The 10229-nt window shown below is 38.9% G+C and overlaps 1 pseudogene; it reads left to right on the forward strand.

The window, feature by feature from the left end:
* LOC107730932 (iroquois-class homeodomain protein IRX-4 pseudogene) overlaps nucleotides 1–9357 on the forward strand; it is a 40687-nt pseudogene extending 31330 nt beyond the window's left edge.
* Nucleotides 9358–10229: the final 872 nt, after the last annotated feature.

The following is a 10229-nucleotide window of genomic DNA, read 5'->3' on the forward strand; positions in this document are numbered from 1 at the left end:
ACATGCGTGTGTGTGTGTGTGTGTGTGTGTGTCTCGTTCATGGATATGGGGCATTTATGTGTAATCCATGTAACTCTGTATGTATTTATGTGTAAATCGACACATAAAGAGAAATTTTCACCGTTTGTCCATCTGACAAATCTAGTTTAACTGCTTTAATTCAAATCAAAGATATAATTTGTTAATTTTACATTAAGTTGCAGTAGGTCAACAAAAGTCAAGTGAAATGAGCTTCTCTGCAGATTTTCACAGAGCAGAAGATTCTGAATGTATTCTCAGGTCATGCTGCTTCGGAGATGGAGAAGAAAAGGTGGGTATGAAGGTGTAGATGGGCTGCATCATAATATGTTAGCTTCATTCTGTACTACACGGGGCTTTACACAGTTACAGATGATGAAACTACATTTTGTTGAGCCTGGGTTGAAAAAATGGGACATTTATTGGGTATGAGGTGATCTGTAAAAGTATGTGATTAATGTGAAAACCTACATTTTGAGACAAGTTTATTATGGTAAAGTAAAACAAAAACTCATTTAGATTTACTTGAACTTGAACTAAAGTAACTAAACCCAAAATGAAAACGAATTAATATAAACTATATAAACATATTTAATTAAAATGGGGGAAAAAGCACACAAAATTACTAAAACTAACTAAAATTAAGTGAAAAAAAATTGTAGAAATAAAATCTAATTCAAAATATAAACAAAAACTAGTGTATAGTAAAATGACTGTTTATTTCAGAAGAGAATTTGGTTGTTAGAAAGTGATTTAATATTATAATAAAATGGCTTTTGTATAGGAGTGTGTAGATTCTTTGATACAGTATGAATACAGAGAATGTGGAGCCTGTGGACTGAGGAGACGCTGGCCAAAGCGTTGATCTATGAGGAGATTACTCTCTAAACACATTAACCTTGAGAAGAGCAGCAGATCTCGCTCTGCTCCATTAGACAGCGGCCATCAAGAGTTTCAGCCAGCACTCGCTCCTCAAGACTGGAGCACCAGAAACACTAGTTGCGTGTCTCCAAATGGGTATCAAAAATAGTTGCTGAACCGACTGCATCACATGTTGAAGCAGATAAACATGTGCATTCTCTTGCAGTAAAATTAAACAACAATACTGATGATCAGGGTGCGAACTACGGGGGAGCTAGGGGGAGCTCGGCTCCCCTTAATAAGACATGGGCTCCCCTGAAAACGTGATTTGTGAAATTTTGGGGGGTCTCAAAAAATATTGACAATGTGTTATTTTGATGTGCAATTTCAGTTTTGTGTAATGTGATCATCGTGGATTATTATGTGTAAAATTGCAAAAATATCATTCATCCATGCATGACGGCGATTTAAACCTAATTAACTTCAATAAAGATAACTATACATGCTATTCTTGTCATGAGCATCAAGGTGTGGGGGCGCTGCGGTGCAAATTCCACTCATGTTTAGTACATGTTAACCCAAAGATTCGTAGAAAAAATATAAACGCTGGACTCTGTGGTCGATTCTGTGTTAAGGTAAGGCATGAAATTCGCAATTATGTGTTGTGGCTGGGTTGTTATAGGTCTGCGTGACTCTCGATGTCTTAGGCCTAATTGAACGGAGGAATTATGGTATTCTTCTGTAGCCTGACGACGAGTAACTTTAAAGTTTTCATGTGAACTCAAAGACAGCCTGATGCTTTGTTTATAGACTATTTGTGGGTGGCTGTTTGTTGTTTCACCTATCAATTCGTGTCGATAAAGTATAATAGGGTAAATCCTGTGTAGTGATTTATCCTATATAGTGCTTGCATAAAGCAAGTAGTGCATACACTTGTAGCTGTTATGTATCTTTGTAAGTCATTGTAAGCCTTCATTCATTAAAAAAAAAAAAACAAGTGGGCTCCCCCAAAGTCCACGGTATAGCTCGAATACTGCTGATAATGGATATTGCACTCATAGGCTTGTTCAAATCTTTAGTAAAATCTATAATACCTGACTTTAAAAAAAAGACACATTGAAAGATATAATATAAAATATGCCAACAAGAGATAAAATGACACCTCTCTAGCCATTAAAAAAAATTCCATATATCCTTTTTTAAAGGATTTTTTAATGGATACATTTGTGGATTTTTGCACAGTTCCGTGCTTCTAAATTAAATCTTCTCCCTCCTTTTTTTTTTTTTTCACCTTGGTATGAAAACACTGAATTCAATTGAAACGTTTGATCAGGCTTTGCATTTCTAGGGCAGACTGGCAGATTTAGGTAAATTTCCATTGAACTTTGTGTCAAGTTCAACAACAACAAAAAAGCAAAAGTGAGGACAGATCCAATTACAAATGGATTCACACCAAGAACACTGCATGCTGTTTATTGAGTGGAAGAAAAGGAAGGAGATTTTTTTTAAATAAAGCGATCAGAGGCCAGTCCCAACAGCCAGATCTCACAGACAGCGATCAGAAGAGCCTAGCGGTTACGGGCCGCGAGTGTGTGGCTTATGAATATTATTCGGAGCAGTGTTGAGGAGAAGGGGAGTTGATGATGGCCGCTCGTCATTGCTGTGAGAGCGTAGGCAGCGTGACACAGTAATGCATGCTAATGTAAACATCAGCACTCCTCTCAAATCAATTCAAATGTGCTTATTCAGGTGGAAAATAAACAAGGCAGTGAGAGAGAAGCACAGCGTCCTCCAAAATCCAGCAGATAATGTCATTTCACCAACCTCCCTTCAGCCGCCTCAACTTCACACTTCAGACGCACCTTTGTGGGAGTTTTTGTTAATTGAAGCTCAGTTTATTTATACAGCTTTGTTTTACACACATGACAGTCAATGACATTCATTGACAAGATTGGAAAATTACATTGTAGTGCAGAATATTGCATTAGCACAGTTTCCGATACAGTCAATTACAAACCAAATGTATTCAATGCAATGCATGCAATGAGTGTCCGGAAGCATGGAAATGACTCTGCACTAAATCAGCTTTGAATGTGTCATTAAGGCATATAAACTGCTCTTTAATGTGTGATTTATGAGCTGATATGTAATAACTAACTGTTTAAATTACACTGCAACAATTGCTTAAACTGGATTATCTACAATGACGAATAACATTTTGAGATGAAGAAGAGGAAAAAGGAGAACAAACATAAGAGAATCTCAGAATTTATAACCACATGACATGAAGTTAGTTTTTTATTAAGTTTTTATTGTTAATTATTGTTTTATTGTGTGTGTGTGTGTGTGTGTGTGTGTGTGTGTGTGTGAGAGACAGAGTGAGTGTGTGTGTGTGTGTGTGTGTGTGTGTGTGTGTGTGTGGAGGGAGGGGGGTATTCTTACACCTATACTTACTTAAATTGAAGTGCTTGGCAAGCAAGGCAAGTTTATTTATAGAGCACATTTTATGCATGCATTTACATTTCGTAAACGTATGTGAATTTCATACACTAAAACTACAAATCAATAAAAAGTATATAGGCAAAAATAAACAAATACTGTACTTTATCATAAATACTAAAGTAACACTAACATGTATTATAAAATTGTGAACAACTTAATGTTTTCTTGGGTTACACCATTTGACATATGAAACCCTGAACTAATTTTTAATTGTCATAAAAAATGTCCTGAACCCTGACACACAGTCATGAGGGTCTACAAGGCTCCTGTATGTGATGTCATTTCCTGTGTTATGGTTTAATGGTAACGGAATGGTTTCCTGCATATTGGTTATACCACACTGACTTTTTTTGAGTTTTTCAATTTTAAAGTAATGTGACTTTTTTATTGCATTCTTCCTGATTCCACCTGGACCTGGAGCGAGTGATCCGTTAACATTCCCAACATTATAGATCTAACTATAGATCACTATAGATCTAAAAAAGCCTCCTGTCAATCAGAGCCATGTCTCAGTCCACCGATCAGTCCAGACGGATCCAGCTCGGGACGAGACCTTCAGAACCAGCACACGACTCCTGACCCACCTCAGCTCAACTCAGTCTGGAAGAAAAATGCATTTTCCCAAATAACCCACACAACGCATTTTCTCTCCATCTTGCCCCACTTTTCTTTGCACAAAACACTAAAAAGACATTATTCATGACTTTTACAATAGCCAGCCTCATATTTAGGCCTGTGAGAAACATTAGAGCGCGTGAGGCTACGATTATCCGGAGCCTCAGCACTCACGATTATTAATTCATCACGCTGCTTCAGAACACAAATGCACTGTATCGTCTCATTCAGCATCTTATTTTACCCATAAATCGGCCAAATGGGATGCATTCTAATGACAGAGCCATGTTAATATCAAAGCGAATAGGCTCTGGGGTGCAGACGGGAGCACGGTGTGGAAACTCAATCACAAGTCCCTTCAATCACGGAACGGGAAACAGGGACGCTTTGAATATTTTTACCTGGAAGTATTACAATTATACAATTTTAATAGCTATTTAACATGTAGTTGCTTTTTAAGCTGCATGCTTTGGCTGGAAAAAAGGAAAATGTGAACAGGTAAAGCGGGAATTCTCTTGGCAGTTATGAGCAGGACAAGCTCTTTCCGCCGGAAACTTCTTCCTGATCTGTTCTGCTCGCAGTCACTGACTTGTGAATTTCTGCTTGGCTTTGTCTCGTTCCCTCTGCAGCTGGTAAACAAGCGGATCCCCGAGCCGAGATCGCCTGAGGCTCTTCACATTCTCCTAAATATCTATTCGACCGCCGCAGAAACACGGACGCACCTGAGAGGAGGATTTAAGAAAGCAAACATCTCCTCTGTTCTGCTGTGACAGGCAGACGGGTGTCTGTCATTACAGTGTGGGATACATTAGAAATAGAGGCATTTCAACACTGTCTCAACGTTATTTCTCAGTATGTGCATCTGCAATCATGATAACGTGTTTCACACAGATGCTCACAGTCAGTTACAGCTATTAAATAACCCAACGTGAAATGCAATCCAAGAAAGAGGATTAATGGAAAATGGCATTTATCCAGCTAGACTGGTGTAATAATAAAGCGAAAAGATCCTGACACACACACACACACACACACACACCGGTGTTATTTTAGTATCAGTGAATTCAGGTAAATTGCGACACTTTTTGCCATTTGACATGACTGGAAAAAAATGTCCCAATTATCCTGAATTAACCCCTATTTCAAATTAGATTTTATTTTTATATTTTCTGTTTCCATTTTAATTGTATTATTATTTAATTAATATATATATTTATTTATGAAGTATTATTATTATTATTAAGTTTATTATTATTATTTTAGTTTTTGTTGATGATAACAACCCTGACACTTTGGGATATTATTGTATAGTTTAAATTATTGTATATTATTGTATCCTGCAGTTCCTGACATGCTAAACATGGAGTTTATTATTATTATTATTTTATATTAATATGGAGTTTTTTTCTAAAACTATTTTAAGAGCATTTGCTGATTATTGCATGTTTAATACACATGCAGCTTTTAGAAATCTATTAACTGATGAACTGCTTGGATTAAGTGTACGTTTAAACACTGTTGACACACTGCAGGAGCATTTAAAATGAACTACTAAAGACAAATTAAAAGAGACAAAAAAAGCATCAAAAATCAGTCACAACACCTAAAATATAGACTTGTCTCTAATACAATCATATAATTTAAGCCAAAACACGTGAAGAATAAACTGTATGTGCAACACACAATTGCACAATTAGAAAGAGTGCATCTCTCTCTATTCATGCATTATCAACTGATAAATGAACATTTACATGTGCAAAATCTTGTTTCGTTGTATATGTGCACTATTAACACAAGATAAAATGCTTCTAAAGCAGCTGGTCAGATGCTCTCGGCTGAGTGTTTGCATCTCTAACTAGCTGTTTGAGGAACACCTGCTCAGCTTAACTGAGCAGAGAGAGCGTGAGCTGAGCCTCCTGATCAATAATGCATGGAGAGTGAACAGCAACATGCGAAACCTCTTAGCCACTGCAGCGGAGGAGAGCAGAGACGCTCCCGCAGCTTTGATCGGCCGGGACAGACTCCAGAACACATCAGACATGATCGACACCGTCTTTGACCCACATTCATCACATCATCACACGCAGATGAACGGCATTTCAATATCTTTATAAAATATATACAACAGAAAGCATGCATTTATGATCATCCACATTTCCAACATGTCATTTATGTCGTTTACCTTTAACCCAAGTCAAACTGAACGCCTCTGACCTTTAACCCGCCCCTAAGCACTAATATATTCATCAAAGAGCACTTAATTAGATTTCTAATGGAACTTCACTGCAAATGCTCAACCATGGAGCTGAGAAAAAAGCTTCATAAGGGTAATTACATGAACTCAACATCATATCAACCCTAATCCACACTCTCATGAGCCTTTGCTGCACTTTACTATGTTGATGTTACCTATGTATGGACATCAGTACAGTGCATTTAAGATTGAAAATGCTCATTGATTGTAATTTCCCACACGTTTGGGATTTATCTGCGCGCCAGAAAGCAGCACTCCACATTTTATGCTGCTTGATTAATTTTACACTCCCTGTAGTAGTTACTGGACTCGCTTCTTTGGGGGAAATGCAGCAGTTTTTATAGTGTTTTCTGTCATTTGTCGCCCATAGAGAGAAAATGCTGTAATATAGAGTGATCATGAACACGTACAGAACACAACAACTCTTATTCTTCAGAGAATAACACACTTCTGGTCTGTTCAGTCATAACTCTGTGAGCATGTGTTTGCACCTTTCGCGGGTTAAGATGTGAGGGAAATATTGCCGTTTCGGTCACTGTTTATTTTTCATCATAAAATGAATGAAAATGAATGAAAATAACCAAGATGCATGATTCACTGAACACCTTTGTAAAGCGTGACTGTGAAGCACTGCATCAGAAGATGAAGCATGCCTGCGCGGAGAGAGAGACTCAGAATAGAAGTGTATGAACTTGTCAAGACACTTGCAGGAGAATGTGGAGCTGCTTGAAATCTGCCACAAATCATCTCCTCACGTGTTGCAGTCCTGAGAGTCAGATTTACACAGACCTGAAGGCAAATCCTCGAAATATCATGTGATTATATAAAACTCATGCTCTGATTGGGGTCTGAAAGATGAATTTGGTACCTTGAATTCAATATAATTACTGATTATAACATATATATATATATATATATATACACATTTGATAAGACACTTTGTCCATAACATGAGCATGACTCGGTTCATTTGGATCAATTTCATAGGCAGCGCTCAACATATTGATGCAATAATTAGCACAATATATTTTTTTTTTTCCACTAAGGAAATTAAAGCAATAACGGAATTTCCTTTGCATTTCAGGTCACTGTCTTTGATGTATATTTTATGTTATATCATGTTTGGCCTTCAGGGTTTCCCCTGAAGTGCTTTAATGGACAGACACTCGGCCGGTGCACTCGATCAAGCAATTTGTTCGCTCTGTTAAAAAAGAGAAATGCGAGGACGTTTAAAGGCCTTAAGGAAATAAAAGTCTTTGCATTTCTCTGTTGCACTGAAGAAAAAAAATAATAATAAAATTTCCCACCACACCTTTCTTTCATGCCACAGATACGGATCTATGGAGGGAGGAAGCAGAAGGAAGAACGCCACGCGTGAGACCACGAGCACATTAAAAGCCTGGCTCCAGGAGCACAGAAAGAACCCCTATCCCACCAAAGGAGAGAAGATCATGCTGGCCATCATCACCAAGATGACCCTCACGCAGGTGTCCACCTGGTTCGCCAACGCCAGAAGAAGACTCAAGAAGGAGAACAAGATGACATGGCCACCGAGAAGCAAGGGCTCCGACGATAAGAAGTACGATGATGATGAGGAGGATGATGAGGATGGGTCGCAAGAAGATCAAATCAAAAGTGAAACCAACGATGACGGTCAGCTCCATTCCGTTCTTCACTAGCCTATTCTGTCATATCAATTTAGGTTATTATTAGGCCTATTTACCCTGTTTTTTTTTTTTTTTTATGTTTTTATTTTGACAAAATAACACTGAGCTATCTGAGTTCTCAAGAATATTGCTGAAAGCGCAAACTTGTGAAGGTCTGGTGGAAGGACTATTTTATTGTACAATAACTTATTATTTGTGTAGCGTTATATAATGCAAATATATATATATATATATTAGTATTATATTAATAACAGCGGAAGTTTCGGGTGTTCAGTAGCCTAATGCACAGGCTTGTATATTTTGTTCTCTTTCGCTCTCCACTTACTTTCTGTCGCTATTTTTGAACAGAGAGTAAAAGTCGAGAGGACAAGGAGCTCCAGCTGAGTGACTTGGACGACTTTGATACCATTGAGTCTGAGAGCTCCGAGTGTGAACTCAAGCACCGCTTCCACATGAACGCACACATGGCGACCACCGACGACCGCCTCAAAGAAGCGCCTCCAAAGCTCTCCATCCCCGGTCTGCTCGAAGCCAAAAGCTGCTTGAAAAGCACCGCGGAAGACTGCGAGCACAGCAAAGCGTGCTTCCAGCAGCAGGGCCTTGCGTTACTGGACAGCAAACCCCGCATCTGGTCTCTGGCCCAGACCGCGACCTCGTTGAACCCAACAGAGTACTCCTCGTGTATGCTTCGGTGCCAGCCATCGCCCCCCGCCTCCTCACCTGTCAGCGGCCTGGAGAGACAGCAGGACTCACCTGTCACGACTCTCAGAAACTGGGTAGATGGTGTTTTTCACGACCCCTTGTTTAGACACAGCTCCTTGAACCAAGCGCACACGAACACTACGGTTTCTTGGACCACCTCGACCAAAGGGTCGATCTTAGAGACTGGAGCGCTTGGACGCTCCAACAACGTGATGAAAACACAGCCGCAAGAGGCCAGCAAGGACAGTATGACATTTCCAAAGGGGGTGAATAAAATATTCTGCTCCTAGCACACCAAAAAGACTGTTTGGAATAGCTGTTTACGCTTTCAGTTCACAAACAAATGCCAGACTGTGAATCGATGGGCCCAAAATACGTTTTGTTACATAAAATCATGGGGAAATGTATGCGTTTATTGCTGTGTTGACATCTCACTGGCGAGGGGTTGGTTTATATATATTTATTGGTTTGGCTGACGCACGTTCAGATTATGTAAATTAACTAGAAGTTTAAGTTCTGAAAGACTGAAAAAAGTTTACAGGCTAGTTTCGTCCCGGCTTTTATCGTTTCTTTGGCATGCATATGTTGCTAGTTTTTATTGATCATTATTTTAGACGAACTCGGACCTTGTTGCAACGACTCACAAGTGTCACTGTTACGAAAGCATCGCACAAATGCACAGATCTCCTCGAAACGGGGAATGTTCACATCTGCTCACTATAATAAACGGTGGATTTTTCGCAGCTTTTGTTCTGTGTATCGATCAGAGTCGCTGTCCCTGGTGCTGAACACACGCGATTAGATTCACATGCTGGGCTCAATTCAGTGACAAATGCGGATTATTTGAATATAAGTATTATTTGTCATTATTAATACTACTTCTTATTTTATATCTGTCACTAAAAAGTAGAAAGTTGCGACATTTTATCTTGTAAATTGGCATTTGCATCATAAAATACACAACTGTATATGCACAACGTTTCCGTTTTAAAAAAAAGACTGTTTTTGAATATGTAAAAGTAATTTAAAATGTAAATTTGATATCATTAGGCCAAAGTAATGGCATAGCAATATGAATGGGCCGACTGTCCACTCTAAATAATGTATACGATGTTCTCAGCAGTGATTGTTTCGTGTTCACTGTGTTTGGCTTTGTAATAATCCCCCAATAACTGTTTATCATTCTCTCGCGTCCTCTGATGGGAGAGATGAGGCCCTCAGGAGCCATAAGACAGCGCTGGATGAGCCCCATTAACCCGCCATAAACCTCCGCTGATGGCTGCGTTTTCTTCGCGTTATTTATATATTTCTGCTTCATCTAAAGGGACAGGAGCGTCTAGCGCTGGTAATAGACTTCAGCACAACATATTATCAGCATGTCATTGCAGTTGTTTTGGAGTTGTCGAATCCAGGATCACTTTGGGTCAATTCTCCTATAAAGAAAAGTGTTCTCGTTATTCCAGGAACCACACAAAGAGTTTAGCGGTTCACAATACAAAATAAATACATACAAATTAGTATTATTATTATTGTTGAACCAGGAATGGCCTGTATGTGATGGGAGGAGGATGGGTCAAGCAGGCTCACTTCAAGAACAGAAATCAAGCATG

Source organism: Sinocyclocheilus rhinocerous, unplaced genomic scaffold (assembly GCF_001515625.1).
Source record: "Sinocyclocheilus rhinocerous isolate Xijiao unplaced genomic scaffold, SAMN03320098_v1.1 scaffold2298, whole genome shotgun sequence".
NCBI classification, from domain to species: domain Eukaryota; kingdom Metazoa; phylum Chordata; class Actinopteri; order Cypriniformes; family Cyprinidae; genus Sinocyclocheilus; species Sinocyclocheilus rhinocerous.